Source organism: Camellia sinensis, chromosome 15 (genome assembly GCF_055761805.1).
Source record: "Camellia sinensis isolate YWXY chromosome 15, ASM5576180v1, whole genome shotgun sequence".
NCBI lineage: Eukaryota > Viridiplantae > Streptophyta > Magnoliopsida > Ericales > Theaceae > Camellia > Camellia sinensis.
Genome location: NC_138975.1, coordinates 115,462,431 through 115,479,409, shown reverse-complemented (window position 1 = coordinate 115,479,409; position 16,979 = coordinate 115,462,431). Strand labels below are relative to the sequence as shown.

General features: G+C 38.4%; 1 protein-coding gene and 1 long non-coding RNA gene across 2 annotated transcripts in view; one reads left to right on the top strand and one right to left on the bottom strand.

Annotated features, from left to right (window-relative positions):
• The window catches only part of LOC114269919 (ribulose-phosphate 3-epimerase, chloroplastic), a 30,632-nt gene extending 25,564 nt beyond the window's left edge, over positions 1 to 5,068 (top strand). Inside the window, exon 10 of the mRNA XM_082910346.1 lies at positions 4,894 to 5,068. The gene's annotated coding sequence lies outside the window, so the exon portion shown is untranslated. The remainder of the gene's footprint in view (positions 1 to 4,893) is intronic.
• Positions 5,069 to 10,099: 5,031 nt separating this feature from the next.
• On the bottom strand, positions 10,100 to 11,484 carry LOC145813481 (uncharacterized). The gene is made up of 3 exons (XR_014356581.1): positions 10,988 to 11,484; positions 10,684 to 10,766; positions 10,100 to 10,572 (listed from the first exon to the last, which is right to left on the bottom strand). It is a non-coding gene; the product is annotated as an uncharacterized LOC145813481 (long non-coding RNA).
• Between the last annotated feature and the right edge of the window lie 5,495 nt (positions 11,485 to 16,979).

The following is a 16,979-nucleotide window of genomic DNA, read 5'->3' as shown; positions in this document are numbered from 1 at the left end:
TAAACATTTTTGTTACTAACCTCTGATAGGTTGCTCCTGCGTTTTTCAGCCCAAAAGGCATTACCTTGTAACAGTACAGGCCTTTCGGCGTGATGAACGCGGTCTTCTCCTCATCTGGGGGGTACATAGCAATCTGGTGGTACCCTCTGTATGCGTCTAAAAAACTCATCCTTTCGTGTCCCGAAGTGGCGTCTACCAGTTGGTCGATTTTGGGCAGAGGGAAGCTGTCCTTGGGGCAAGCTTTGTTGAGGCTGGTAAAATCCACACAAACCCTCCACTTGCCATTCTTCTTTTTTACTACTACTGTGTTGGACAGCCACGTTGGGTACTGAACTTCTCGGATGGCCCTGGCTTCAAGGAGTCTGTCTACCTCTTCCTCCACTGCTTCGACGTGTAATAACGTCGGCCTTCTGGCTCGTTGAATCACTGGTTTTGCCGATCTGTCGACATTCAGACTGTGGCAAGTGACCTCGGGGTCAATGCCAGGCATTTCATAGGGTGTCCAGGCGAACGCCTCTATGTTTGCCCTTAAAAAATCTTCCAGTTCCTTTTCTTCTTCTTTAGCTAAGCCAGAGCCGAGAAGAAAAAATCGTTCTTCGTCGCCCTCCTAGACGAGGATTTTCTTTAACGCTTCTTCGCTTTTTTCGGTCGGTTCTTTCCCGACGTCTTCCAGGACTTCCATGTCTCCATCTTCAACTTCTGCTTTCTTTGGCTCCTGTATACTACAGGTGGACTTTATTGCTGCCATGGAGCAATTTTTGGCTTGTAGTTGATCCCCTCTGACTTCTTCAATCCCATTCTCTGTTGGGAACCGGAGTAGTTGATGCAACGTCGAGGGAACTGCCCCCATTGCATGTAACCACGGCCTTCCCAAGATGATGTTGTAGGGTGAGGGTGTGTCAATTACCAGGAATTCTGTCCTGATCTTCTTAGTGCCGGCTTGTACTTCTATACTTGTTGCACCCAGTGGCCATGTCGGCGTTCCATTAAAGCCGACCATCGGGCCGCTGGATTGTTCTAGGTCATCGGGGTGAAGGCCTAGCTCTTTGTAACATCTGATGTACATGATGTCACAGGAGCTGCCTTGGTCTATTAGGATGCGTTTTACCTGGCACTCCCCAACCTGGAGGGATACTACCAAGGCATCATTATGCGGATGTTGGACCAGTTCTAGGTCGGCTTCAGTAAAGGCTATCATTGGCCCTTGGCATTCATCTGGCCGATGTCTCTTTTCCCCAACTTGGTAGATATGCTGTAAATGTCTTACCGTCTGGGTTTCTCCTCTGACTTCGTTTTCGTTGACCCTTGAGTGGATCACATTAACCACCCTTGGTTCTCCTGCTTGTGGTAGCTGTGCTGGGGGAGGGGGTGCTGCTGGTGCCTGAGGCAACCTTGCCTGCTTTTCCCTTGTTCTGGCCTCATCGACCAGGTCCCTCAGAAGGCCTTGTCTGACTAGGTCCTCCAAGTGTGCTTTTAAGGCTCTGCAACCTTGAGTTGGATGCCCTTCTTCATTGTGGTAGGCACATCGTCTACCAACATTCCTTCCCATGAATTCCCCCGGTGCTCTTGCCGGAGCCCTGAAATATGGTTGATTTCGAATCCGATCTAAAATTTTATGGATTGGGATCCGGAATACCGTTGTTACCGCCTGTTTATTTCTTAGTTCTATTTCTTGTTTGGTCGGCCCACTGTTGACTCGGGCTCGCTTTGGTGAGCCGTTTCCCTTTTCTTGTTTTACCTCTTTGTTTCCCGATGTATCTTCCTCGGCCCTGGCGTATTTCTCAATTCTTGCCATGAGTTCTTCCATGCTTTTTGGCAATGTTTTTGCCAGAGACTTCCGTAGTGGGCAGTCCTCTTTCAGGCCGTTCTTGAAAGACACGACTGCTACTTCCTGGTTGCATTCAGGTATTCGGTTGAACACCTCGTAGTACCTCTTTGCATAGGCCCTAAGGCCTTCTTCCTTGGTGATTCTTAGAGCCATCAAAGCATCAACCCTCAGGGGTTGCAGCTTGTTGGTCACGAACCTGGCCACAAACATCTCGGCCAAGCCTTCCCATGTCTTTATGCTTCCTTTCGGTAACTTATGGAACCAATCAGATGCAATTTCCCCAAAGGATGAGGGGAATACCTTGCAGAGCAACGGTTCGTTCCCGCTATATAGTGCCATTGAATTTAGGTATAGCCCAACATGAAAGTTTGGATCTGACTTACCATCATAGATTTGAAACCTCGGCATACTGAACCTCTTGGGCGGTTCGAATTTGTCCAGCTCCACCGAGAAGGCTGTCTTCGGTTTTACTGGAGAGTTTACCTCGGCTTCTGCATTCTACTGCCTCCTCTTGAGGTAGTCCCTTAAGTCTTCTTTGCTCCTCCCTGGAGCTCGGCTGTCTTTAGATTTTAGTCTTTTTGGTATACTGCTTTCGGCCTCGAGGTGGGTCCGTTTGGGTCTTTCTTCATGGGTTGTGTCAAAGTGGAGTACTTGCCCCTGAACATGTCGATGTTCTTTGGGGTCTTGATTCTTCATGTGTTGCGTCCTTCGGGACTCTTCTTGCCTCGGCCTTTCTCGTCCGACTTCCCTGGAAGACCGGTGAGAATGCCTTCCGCTCCTGGTATGTTGAGGGACCTCGGGAATTGTTTTTCCTCCACCCTTCTGGGTGTTGGTTGCTGGTATCGGCGTATCTTGCAGCGGGTATGGTGGTTGCATAACATTATTCTGCATCATGAAGTTGACGACTGACTGGAGGTCCGCCAACTTGTTTGCTAATTCTTTTACTTCCTCGTCTCTGCGTAGGCACCTGTCCCTCCATACCTGGAGGTTGTCTTCATTGTAGTATTTTCCTTGGTTTGACCTCTTTGCTGTGTCGCCTTCCTGGATGTCGTCGTTCTCCCTGTGACCCTGGTCACGGGCTTCTGTATTGTGATTGTCTCCTTCAGCGTCAAGGTTAATTGGTCTGCTGCTCCCAGAAGGAGCATCATCCCCAATATTTCCCTGCTGTCCGTTACTGGCCATCTATTCTTCCTTCGTTCCCACAGACGGCGCCAAATTGTGTGGGTAAAAATCTGACCACACTGCCCGTTTAGTGATCAGCAGCAAAGCACCGGCAGAATAGATGGCTTTAGCAACCTGTAACAGAAAGAAAAAGCTCCGGCGGTGGTTCTTCCACCCGGGGGCACTCCGACGATAAAGTCAGTATGTTTCTCAAGGATAATCAAGTACTAAACTGAATACTCAAAGTATGAATTGCATACCTTAGACCCACGGGGGTGCCTCTCTTTTATAATATACTCAATCCAAATCCAACTAGAAGTATGACTTCTATGAACCCCAATCTTAGTGCTTACTCTGGACTCTTTAGGAGATAGAGATAAACTCCCTAAGAGCTTTTATCCTTATCCTAATTAAGTCCCCTCTTTGCTTCAGGACTCTTGTCCCTTATCTTTGGATTCCGACATCTTCGGAGATGACCTCGGCTTCTCCGAGATCATCTCGGCTTAACTACCAGGGCACGTGGCACCTCGGCCGATACGTCGGCGTCACCATGCCACGTGTTGGTATTCAGAAAATATGTCCCCACAAATACAGTAATAAAATTATCTAAATTATTAATTGAAACATATTTATAATATCATTAAAAACTGTTAATTGATTTGATGATTTATTAATAAAATGGGCGATTTGTTATGAAATTAGAAATTTCAAGGGCTGGAATGCAATTTCCAAAACTACAGGGAGTGATTTGTATTTTAAACAAACTTCAGAGGGTGTATTTATAATCAAAATGGGACCAGTGGTGCCCCATGAGACACAAATAACACCCTCTTGGATAGGAGAGAAACCCAATCCAAAAAAAGAAGGGTTTGTTTGATTTATTTCTAACTTTTTGACATTTCTAATGACTTTTTACAATGATTGAAGGGAATTTCTTTAGGAAAATAAGTTTGTCAAATGAGCTAACGGTTTTTTAGTCAACAAAGTGAAGGGAGGAAGAACAAAAAAACAAAAAAGAAAAGAAAAGAAAAGAATGTAAATTACACTAATTTCTCTTAAGGTTTTAAAAAAATACAGTAACTCCAAACTTGTGACATAATTACACCAATCTCTCTCTATTTTTTAATCTACATACGACTTAAATTCTAATTTCTCAGTAATTTGTGAGTCGTATAGATGTATAGATGAAAAGATGATGTTATTTCTTTTCTACTTAAATGTAAAATACCTTAGTTTATTTCATAATCTACCATTATTTACATTAGTTTTGATCATTTTAACTTTTCTACAAGAGAAGTTAATGTAATTATGCCAAATTTATAGTCCTAACTATATTTTTCTCAAATCTCAAAAAAGATATATGTAATTTACCCCCCCCCCCCCAAAAAATAATAATAATAATAATAATAAGAAGAAGAAGAAGAAAGAAATAAACTGAAGACTTGATTAAGGATCAAAGATTTGGTGCAGTTTATTATGATTCCTCTCTTTTCTTTTCAGTTTTTATTTAATTTTTTGAATTTGTGAATATTTGTGTTGTTCATTTATGAGTAAAATGACTTAAATAAGGATCAAAAATTAAGTATAGCAAAGTTGGGGAATATTATTTTTTTTTTTTTTTGGAAAAGGATTATATTGCATTAATAAACAACATAGCAACTTACAATCTTAGGGGTACATGCACCATACCACACGAACCTAGACTAACAACTAGATAAGAACAGAGCAACTCAAAATACAGAACAAACACTACAAAACTACCCAGCATCCAAGGTTGATTTAAATTTAATTCTTTACTTTTGCAGTTGATAATTTTCTGCAATCTGACGAAATGAAGCACATTTGAGCTGCTTTTAATTTTTAATTCTTTTAATATCTCAGCATGATTATCTTTGTATTCACAGATAAAGAGGTGCAACCAGACATAGAGGCAAATTGTTGGCTTCCTGTTGTTGTCAGATACGCGGTTTGTCTGCTGTCATAGATGAAATTAATAAGAAACATTGAATTATGGGTGCTGTTGTGATGCTTGATTTGTGTAACATAGCTTGTATGGGAATACAATGTTTTGACTTATCTTCAGCACTAAGCCCTGTAACAATATTATTATCCGCAAACGTGATTGAGACCCCCACTCTCCCCCCCCAATCACCCCCCACACACGTGGGAGTTGGTGATTGGAGAAGAAAAAAGAAAAAAAAAAATTCTGGTCAAAACAATGGTATAACTTCCCTTGAGCCTCTTGTTGACATGTTAAAAATCAGCATAGACGATATCCGACCTTGTTTAGTGTTTATTATTATTATTATTATTATTATTATTTGGACTTTATTCTTTTCTTTATTTATTTATTTTATTATAAGATTTGGTATTATTTGGACATGGTCATACATTTTTCACTTCCTTTCACTTTATTTTTCACTTCCTTTCACTTTGATTTCACTCCCCCGAACATGTCGGCTAGGTTTGAGAATTGACTAGTTTAATTAAAAGTAACAAAAAATTATGTGATAACTTGTAGTGATTTTTTAATTTTTAGGTTAAAAAAACCTATCCCCAAACATCTAAAATATCATATTTCCAACAATTTTACTTAATGAAAATAGGTGAATAGTTTAAATTAAAAACAAATCAAAATATTATAATTTAAATTAATAAAATTAAAAACTCAAGATTTATTTTGTTACAAATATCAAATCCTGAAGTTCTCTTTTTTTAATTTCCCCAATTAATTATTTTACATTCTTTGCTTCTTTTTGATTTTTAACTTTTGATAATCAAATCCCAAAGTAAAAATATTCTTAATAAGTGGCAATATTCTGTCATTGCTTGAATTAGCTCACTCATAAGAAGAAAACAAGGAGAGCATACTACTTACCGCCATAAATACGTAGAATAGAACAAGCATTATATTTCACAATCCAAAAATTAATTAATTTCAGTTCACTAAAACTCCATTTTTTTTTTTTTTTCATTTAACATACCTTGAAATGCACAAGTTCCAATACAACCAGATGAGTACTGCACCTACAGAAGAAGAAGTAGCCAATACAGTATCCACTACAGTATCTAATACAATAGCCAATACAGTAGCTTCTACATCAGAAGCAAGAGAATTAGTAGCCTACCAGGATGTTAAGGAAGCCCTTAATAGATGGACTATCCCTAATAAAATTAAATCCCTTGAAAAGGAGTTTCAAACAGAAGTATGTAGTGACGTTCCTAATGCTTTTTGGGAAAGGAAGAAACACATTGTTTCCCTTCCTTATGAACCAGGATTTGATAAGCACAAAATCCCAACTAGAGCGCGTCCAAGCCAGATGAAAAAAAAAAGTATTTAGAATTGTGTAAAACAGAAATAAATACTCTCCTCCAGAAAAAGTTTATTCGAACTAGTTACTCCCCATGGAGTTATACAGCATTTTATGTCAACAAAATGCAGAAATAGAAAGAGGTGCGCCCAGATTGGTAATTAATTACAAGCCTCTTAATGATGCCTTACAGTGGATTAGGTATCCTGTTCCAAATAAAAAAGATCTTTTAGATCGCTTACAGGATGCTATCATTTTTTCCAAATTTGATATGAAATCAGGATATTGGCAGGTTCAAATTGCCGAGAAGGACAGGTATAAAACTGCTTTTACAGTACCTTTTGGACATTTTGAATGGAATGCTATGCCATTTGGATTGAAAAATGCTCCATCTAAATTCCAGCATATTATGAATAACATTTTTAATCCTTATACAGAATTTGCTATTTGTTATATTGATGGTGTTCTTATTTTTTCATCATCTATTGACCAGCATATTAAACATCTTAATATTTTTAAGCATGTTATTATCAAAAATGGTTTGGTGATTTCTGCACCAAAAATGAAACTTTTTCAAACTACAGTCAGATTTTTAAGCCATAATATTCATAATGGCACTATCATTCCAATTGACAGAAGTATGGAGTTTGCCTCAAAATTTCCTAATGAAATTAAAAACAAAACTCAATTACAGAGATTTCTTGGTAGTTTAAATTATGTTCATGATTACTACCCCAATTTAGCCACAGATGCTGCTATTTTATATACCAGACTTCGTAAAAACCCTCAATCTTGGGGTCCAGAACATATAGAAGCTGTTCAAAAAATTAAGGCTAGAGTCAAAACTCTTCCTTGTCTTTTTTACCACATCCAGAAGGGAAGAAAATTGTTGAAACAGATGCCTCTAACCTCGGTTATGGTGGTATCCTCAAGCAATTTAATCCCAACAGTAAAAAAAAAGAACTCTTACGTTTTACTTCAGGAACATGGAAACAAGCAGCTTTAAATTATCCGACAATTAAACAGGAATGTTTAGCCATTGTTAAATGTGTTTCAAAATTCCAGGATGATTTGTTAAATCAACATTTTCTAATAAGAGTTGATTGTTCTGCAACAAAACAATTTTTTAAAAAAGATGTCCAGAATCTTGCTCAAAAACAAATTTTTGCAGCATGGCAAGGATTACTTTCAGCCTTTGATTTTGATATTGAATATATCAAAGGTGAACATAATTCTTTTCCCGATTTTCTAACCCGTGAATATTTGCAGGGTCCAAACAATGTCCAGTAGAGGCCGCGACCCAGGCAGAAGGGGCCGAGGAAGGGGTTCTAACCCCTATCATACAGAATTTTCAGGGCTTTATGCCCATTCTAGTAAAAAAGGGGAATTTTCTAGCCAAACGGCTATAGATGTCCTCCTTACACCTCCAGAACCTTATTTACAGAATTCCATTGTTAAGGAAACTGTCCTCTACATTAATATAGAAGATACCCAATGGATGAATGATCCATGGGAGATCAAAAGGCGGTATCTTACTACTCAGCACTCTCCATCGCATTTTGATCAATACAGATATATTTTTGAATAGATACTTGTGGAGACAGCATCGGTTGAGTTCAAACACACTTTGGATGATCCTAACCGTACTGTTAGTCCCATTAATTACAACAAAGCTACTATCCAGAAAAATCATGCCTATGTAGGCTTGGGGTATGCATCCCCATGTTACTAGAACTCTTGAGATCCGTAATAAGGAACCTCGCTATAGCTACTGGGATTATATTGATGCTTTTACTCAAGCATTTTATTACCAGAATCCCCTATGAAGCCATTCCTGGTTCCTTCGTGTTCTTCCAGAAGTTCTTAAAAACGATTTCTCAAACTGGTTTCTCGTTTGATGGGATAAGTTTGGCATTCAAATTGATGCTTTTCCAGAACCTATTCGCCAAGCATTTAATGATTGGCAGGTTGCTTACAGTCATCTTCCAGTATACAAGGATATTTCCATATCTAAATCTACAGTCCATTTTGTAATTCGTTTTGGAATTCCATGGATATGGAAATGGGATTTCCAGAATAAAATTCACAGTTTAAAAAGAGTTTTCTTTACTAAATGGTGGACAAAGGGGCTTGATACCCCTAAACAGCAACAGAAAATTTTACAAAAGATTAAGGCCCATACTTAGGCCTGTTGGGAGGCTGCTCCTAAATTACTCCCAACTACTCCAGTGATTCAAAATCCATTTGTCCAAATTCAAGCTGAATTGCGACAAAAATATCCAGGATTATCAGAGCAGAAATTAATTGTTAAAAGTATGGACTTTATGAAGGAACAATTTCTGCAGTCTATTTCCAGAGATGATGCTAGTATGCACTCCCGAACTAGCAGTCAAGGTCCAGAAGAACATTTTGATCCAGAATTAGAGGAAAATGAATTCGCAGTTCTTCCAGGTGAATCTCAAGACCCTACAGACACCGATCCCAATTTTGGAGATTTTTGGGACTCATTGACTAGTCTCATTTCAGACAAGATAGAAAAGGACAGGAAAGGAAAAGGAAAAGAAGAATGATTCTTTGTCCTCCACTCCATTTACTTTAATCAACTTTCTAGCATCATCGACAGAAAACGACAAATCCAGGACAATTACTTTCGGCAAAAGGAGATGCTTTGTCGGCCAATCTAGACTAAAGCCATACAGCTGTCTATATAGCTGTCCCTTACCGACAGTTGAAGATAAGGCGCAATCTGAAGAGGATAAGGATGAACGACTCCAACCATCTAGGACACGCCACCTGTCCTCCTCATCCTTATCTTGTATCATTTATTTTCTATATAAAGGGATGCCTCACCCTTGTTGAAGGCATAGTGTAATTTTTAAGATTTTCAGTTTTATAAGTTCTAAGTGTGCTCTCTCTCCCTCTTAGTGTGTACTCTCCCCTTATGCAATGTAATAAAAGTTTGAAGTTCTGATTGTAAGTAGTTCTTTTAATGTATGACCTCTGTTGCTATACTTGCTATTTTGTCTAATGTTTTAGATTTTTATATTGAAAGGAAAAATAATTATTTACAATTTCTTACTATCTTTCCATCTGACCCTTGGGCCATCCAGCAGTTAAAATTCTGTAATCAACAGATTGATAGAATTCAACAACAAATATAGGAACAAATAGTTGCGTGGGCGGTTGTCGGTAGGCCTCCACCCCCTCTACAGTAAACTCATGAGACCATATATGGCATAATTTAGAATTAATATGATAATTATATGAACAGTAATATTCCTGGGTTTGTGCTTAATGATGAGTAGAATAGTGTTAAGCTGAGTGAGACGTCACCCAAGTCACGTAGAGGTCTAATCCGTTAGTAGTGATTGCGGTTAGGATGTTTTTCCTCGTAAGTCGTTGACAGACGTGCTTAGCTAGAACCCTGTGTCAAGCACCATTAATTTCCCCAATTAATTATTTTACATTCTTTGCTTCTTTTTGATTTTTAACTTTTGATAATAAAATCCCAAAGTAAAAATATTCTTAAAAAGTGGCAATATTTTGTCATTGCTTGAATTAGCTCACTCATAAGAAGAAAACAAAGAGAGCATACTACTTACCGCCATAAATACGTAGAATAGAACAAGCATTATATTTCACAATCCAAAAATTAATTAATTTCAGTTCACACTCTTGTGAACTACTCAACCTGTTAAAACTCCATTTTTTTTTTTTTTCATTTAACATACCTTGAAATGCACAAGTTCCTACCCAGGACTCCAAACATAATGGAAAAACAACTAAAACAAGCCAAATCTAAATATAAGCATCCATTACCATTATTCAAATCATAAGCTACATATTGGACTGTGCAAGAAAACATATATTTCAAAAGATTATTTTATAATACATTATGATACAACAAAGTTCCCCAATTGCCTCACACAGAGGGTGCTCAGAAGCTGTCATGCCCTGTTGGTGGATAAATTTGTTCTTATTGATGATTGCCTTTCAAGGCATAGATCTCCACTATGATAATTTGCTTTGGAAACACTAAATGCTACAACAAAATACATATAAATTATATATACAAGGGCAAATGGTCTTAATCTCAACGGTCCTTTTTTTTTTTCTTCCCTTTCTGTACAACTATAGCTTACACGCAATTTACACGTCTTGTCTGCATACAGGGCATAAGCCATGTCGGATGAGCCACTTGTCCACACAACTCAATTGGAATGTGTGCTGGCATCGGGGCAAGCTCCTTGCAATCTCCCCACCTTCAATATCCTGCCAAAAGGCAATTACACAAAATTGTTAATTTCAAAATAAAATGATATACATTTTGTAAATCCATATATGACAGACAATAAACTAAATCAGTTGCAAGCAAATTAGGACCTGCAAACATATTGTGCAGCAGATGCTTTGTGCTGCTGCCACTTCATCCAAGATAATATGGCATGGTAATTTTTTCAATGATTCTTCAGACAACCCCCTGCATGGGACTTCACCAGTGGCATCATATACCTCATCATAGCCTATGTCGGCAATGCTCACCTACTCATCCCAAGGTATTTCAAAGGTTAGAACTCAAAATAAGCAGAATTGGATAAAATTTCATTAAAGGAAAAAGGAAAAAGGAAAAAGGAAAAATCAAAAAAGAAAAGAAAAGAAAGAGAAAAGGAGAAGTTTATCGTCATACTTGTGAGGAACACAAAAACAAGAAATAATGGCTTCCCTTGTCCTCATACTCGAGCCGATGAGATCCGCTGCACCTCCCTAAGGTGTCTCCACTATCCCAAACCAAAACCTTCGTAGAAAAAGCATCCTCCCTTGATGTACACCATCTTGTCGCGAAACCGTCTCAGATTCTATGCCCGAAGCTTCCTTCTATGAACATCTAACAACCTGTTGTCTTCCTTTTGGTGGCCACCAAATATCTTTACAACTGTTACTCACACTGTTCACCCATGGCTCGTACTATTTGTTTGATGTTTGACAGCAGCTTCCCTCTTGTCACAACATACTCCACGAACTTGTACAAGTTGCCAATCATGATGTCCAATCAGAAAAAACACTATTTGATTGGTCTCGCAATGGCTGGACTGCTGGACTCCTTGTTTATTGAATCAGATTACTCCTGGATCATCTAGATCACACGCAATCCCCTTTGATCACCCTTGAATTTGTCCAATCCCTTTAAACCTGTTCAGAATTTGAAAATTATGACCAAACCGATGAAACTGCATCCCCTGAAAACCTTGATATCCACTTTCACCGTGAATTTATCTTTTATATATACATCGATATAACAGAAATATTCTAAACCGTTGATTTTATGATTTTTTTCACACAAGCTCATAGCCCTTTGACAAGACAAACACACAAAACCAAACCCTTAATTGTGTACTCTACTGTGCACTGCCTTCACTAGATTTTGATTGATTTATTTATTTATTTCCTGTACCACTAGAAGTTCTTTCTCTTTTGTGCAAGACCTCCGTCTGTAGTAATTGCAGTGATCCCAGTTTTGCCACTTTGCTGAGTATGTCGGGGGTTGAGTTGCTCGGTCAGCTCGCGGGGGTCCAGGGGGCAGCGCCCTGGTGGGGGTCCAGGGGGTAGCGCCCCTTGGTGGGTCCTAGGGCAGCGCCCTGGTGGGGTTGAGGGGCAGCGCCCCCAAAACAAAAATGCAAAATGCATTCGAAGTTGCTTGTCCGCTTGAGGGGGAGAGCAAGCCGCACGTGCGGATTTCAGGGGAGAGCAGCTTGTACACTGCTAAAAAGGCAGGTGTGGGAGTGAGGTGCGGTGGGTTGGTGAGATCCGAAATTTTTTTCTCTTTTCTTCTGTCTTTGGGCTGAAGTTGAATCACTTTTGTATATATCTCTCTCTAAAAACATTTCCTCTCCCTTCTCTCTACATTTCCTACCAAAAACCTCACAAGATCTTTGATTTCTTCAAATCCTTTGGGATTTGGACCTAAGTTTTTCATCAAAGTTGGTTAGTTCCTCGAGGGCTTTGTTGTGTGCGGTGAAGATCGAGTTTGGACACCATTGATTTTGGGGGTTTCATCTCATTTCTTCTTCAAAACTTGAGGTAGGGATTTTCTTAGAGTTATATACATATTTTTGCAAGATCTAGATGATTTTCGAAATCATCCTTCAATAGCTTTGAAAATTGATTGTTAATTCAAGAAGTTGAGCGATTTTGAAAATGGGTTTGTCTCTTGCTCTTTTAAAATGATCTTATGGGTTTTGATTTTTGTTAATTGAAAAAAAAAATGATTTTGGAAAGTTTTCTTTCAAAAGATTTGAGTTGTATAGTTTTGGTGAGAAAACCTAGAATTTGGAAATTTTTTTAAAGAGACTGAAAATCCACGAATGATATTGTTATATTTATTTTGTGTGTCAAAATAAATAGATGTTTGAAAATTTTCTTATTTATATTTATATAAATGATGAATTTCAGGGAATATGAGAATTATTGTTCATTTTGAAAATTATTATTCAAAACGTTGAAATAGTCTTGAAATGACTAATTGTTGAGGATACTTGAGAAAAGGGAATTGTGTTATTCCTTGGATAATGAATTGGAATAAAAGTATTTATATTCATCTTGTGTCATTGGCATATCAATTCATTTGATTACATTAAACTTTGAAAGTTGATCTAAAAACTTGCATTGAGAAAATAATGTTGAGAAACAAGTTTCCATGAATTGGTTTTAGGGTAAATACGGTGATAAGTCTTGAAAGGTGGTGTAGATGAAATTGAATAGGTGTCGAGCCTTCCAGTTACTACTGGTAAAAATGACAGATTATAGGTGTCGAGTCTTCCAGTCAATGCTGGTAAAAATGACAAATTGATAGTACTTGTATAATCTACTTGCAGACATCGACGTAGGGATTACTAGAGTCGTATTTACCGCCTTGCAATAAATTGTTAAGTTTTGAACAATTGAAATTGCATGATATCTTTGAGCATAATGGTTTTCAAAAGATGAAAATGTGATTTATCTTCAAAAAGGGCATAGCATGGCATGTGCATTTCATCTCTTGAGACTTGTATAAAATGTATATACTTTGTTAAGAATTTCCTACTGGGCTTTATGCACACCCTATGGGATTTTTGTGCAGGAAAAAATGTGGTGATCCCACCCAACTAGGGCCGTGGAAGTATGTGTGTTGGGAGTATAATGCTCTCATTTTGTTGTGACTCTGTGTGTAAGCCAAGGGTTGTGTTTGTGTGGGTTTGAATAACCGTTTTGTATAACTAGGCTCAAGTCTTGGAAACTTGTAAACCTCTTGGGGGTATTTATTTGTTTATTTACTTCTTGTTGGATTAATGTATTGTTGCATGAAGAACTATTGTATCATGTAATGTAAGTTTGGAGATTTATATTCGGTTTTCCTTGAAAGAGCCATGATTGTTGTATTATCATTTGGGCTAGAAATTTGGGGCGTCACAGTAACCGCACCCAGGATCAACACCACTAGTTGAGATTTATATCACATCTCACCAACGCGAACGAAAGCACACTTACGCACACACCAAAGAGAAAAACAACCATACATAGATTTATGTGGTATGGCCCAAATTGCCTATATCCATGGGAGAGAGATTTTTCACTATGAATAAAATAGAGAATGTATGTGAAATGACCAAAACACTCAAAACCAACACCACTACTTGAACCCCATGCTCAAGGGTAGTTGAGCCCTTGCTCACACGGTGTTCTCACGGTATTTTTTCTCTCACCCTTACATCTCTATTTTTTTTCCACACCTTAACCTCTCAATCTCTCTCAGAGAAACCCTATAGTCCACATAACTCTTTATGATAGTCTACCCATAAGAATTCTAGTTCTATACAATTAGGTAACCAAATCTTACACATATTGGGTTTCCTTGTAGATTTCACATTCGCCTATCTTAACCCAAATATATATATAAACCAGCCTAATAACTGTATGAGACCCACCTTTATCACATGGGGGGACCAATCCTAACAATTTTGAATACTTGATTAAATTGTTTTTTTTTTTTGTATGAGTCCTTCCCCATTCCAACTATTAAAAATTGGGGGAATTACAGCTGGGAGTGCAAGTCTCTCTTGCACCCCCCATATTTATGTAAAATTTTATTTTTTGTATCATTGAGAAGTAATTCCCCCTTGAAAGTTTTCAATTTTATGTAGTTTTTGTAAATGAATATTCTAAATTCATATGGTACTATGTACCTCTCCCTAAACCCTAAATCCCTCTTGCTTTTCTCTTTACAATTTTTTGCAAGGAGAGAGGGAGACGACGGTGGTTCCCCCACCTCTCTAATCTTCCTCTCCTCTCCCGTCCCCCCGATCCTCTTCTTAACTTAGATATGATGTTTACCTCACCAATCTGGCCATCACCACCTTACTATTAGTTCCACATAGCATCATATTAGTTTTACAATAGTAACATGTCTTTCCACAATAACAATATATTGTTCTAGAATTTAAACAACCATAAGAAAACTAGTTCTACCATAAGTATTTAGACTATTACAAATTAAAACTAAAAACCAACAAACAAAAGTAATAAAATAAGATACTATGTGGGTTTAGGTTTTATATGGAATAAGAGAAGATACTATGTGGAAGGGTGGCTATTTGTATACCGTCCGGATCGGTTCCAATCCGGAACCGTGTGATTCAATTGGGATCCGATCCGTGGACTACGGATTTTTAATTTTTCAATCCGGAATCAAACCACGGATTTAAAAAACCAATTCAAACCTACCGGATTGGACTGGATCAGATTGGATTACAGATTTTACGGATTCCTTGCTCAACCCTAAAAGTTTCTCTTACTCAACTTACCGAGTATCAAGGATGTAAACTTGTCAAAATGACAGTCTTACCTTTCCGTAAAAGTACTTCTATATCTAATACACCGTTTTCTTTAGTTCATACTGATGTCTGGGGTCTTTCTCCTATTCTTACTAAAGGGGGTTCTGCATACTATGTTTCATTTGTTGATGACTGCACCCATTACACTTAGATTTACCTTATGACTCATAAGTCTGACTTCTACTACATATGCTGTACTTTTCAATCTATGGTCACTACACAGTTTGGGTCTAGTATTAAATTGTTACAATCTGACTTGGGTGGATAATATTTTAAAACTCAGTTCTGTGAATATTTGGCCAATTTGGGTATCATTCACCAAATTTCTTGTACTGATACACCTGCCCAAAATGGTCAAACTGAGCGTAAACACCATTATTTCCTTGAGACAGTTAGGGCTCTCCTTCTCTCTGTCTCTCATTTTGGAGTGAAGCAGTTCTTATTGCTATTTTTCTTCTCAACCGTACGCCTACCCTCCTTCTCTCTGGTCGGTCTCCTTATGAGGCTCTGTTTTCTCAACTTCCCAATTACTTCCTCCTTCGTGTGTTTGGGTTTACTTGTTTTGTCCTTTTACCCCGCAAAGAAATCTTACAGTTTCAGTGCAATCTTAGGAAAACAGATAACAAAGTAAAAAAAAGAATAGGGCACAAAATATGTAAGTGGCTGAGCCAGCAAGGTAACAAAAATGAGTATAAGAACAGACTATGCAAAACAAAAATAAAAATAAAAAAGAGAGCATTTGACAACAAACAATAGAACAATGAAAATTTTTACAGTTGAACTGGCTAAGAAATTAACGCTTTTGAGATAATTTATTATCCTTGATTTCTAATAATGAGGAAAAGTGAAAATTGAAAACCAAGAGATACTTAAGAGTGAACAATTTCATTATCTAGATTCAATTATTATAGCGATCCCGGGTTTACCCTTGTTGTACAGTGATCCGGACATGTGTCCGGAGATGATAGTAGTTGATTATTACCTGGTGTACATCCTTTCTTACTTTGTATTTGAGTTATAGGATGTGTTGGGCAGATTTGTTACAGGTTGGTTAAGACTAGAAACCAAAACTAGTTGCCCAGATTTTGGCCTGTCCGCTCGAGCGGGGGTTTTGGCGCTCGAGCGGGAGTTTCACCCATCCAGTATTTCCTGTGCAGTGTTCGACGCTCGAGCGTGGGATTGGCCGCTCGAGCGGGATTGTGTGAGTGCCGCTTGAGCGGGGAGCTGGAAGCTCGAGCGGGAGACCTGTCTGCAAAAGTTCTGGGAGCGTGCATCCGCCGCTCGAGCGAGATTGTTGACGCTCGAGCGGGAGTCTGTGAGTGACGCTCAAGCGGGGAGTTTGACGCTCGAGCGGGGCGACTTGTATATAAATCCGAGATCCGACTTTTGGATCACTTTTTCAAGATCTTTTCTCTCTCCTACTTTTCCAAAAAGCCATTTTCAGAGCTTCTCACTCTAAAACCGGTCCTTCTCTCTTAGATTTGATCTAGTAGGAGATGTTTTCTCACCTTGGGCCTTTACAAAAGTTGTGTTGATCGTTGAGAGCTATCTTTTAATCTGAAAATTTCGAGTTTTGGAGCACGTTGGGTTTTGTCATCTTCTCCTTTGGGGCTCCGAATTTGAGGTAGGGATATCCTACTCCTCTCTATGGGGTTTGTCTTTAAATTTTAGTATTTTGAGATGTTGGGTTGGTTTGGTAATTTTGTGAAAGTTCGGGGCTTTTGTGTAATTTTACAAAAGTTGGGGTTTTATTCATAACAAACCTAGATGCATGTTTGGCATAGAGAAATGGAGTAAATATTGAATCATTGA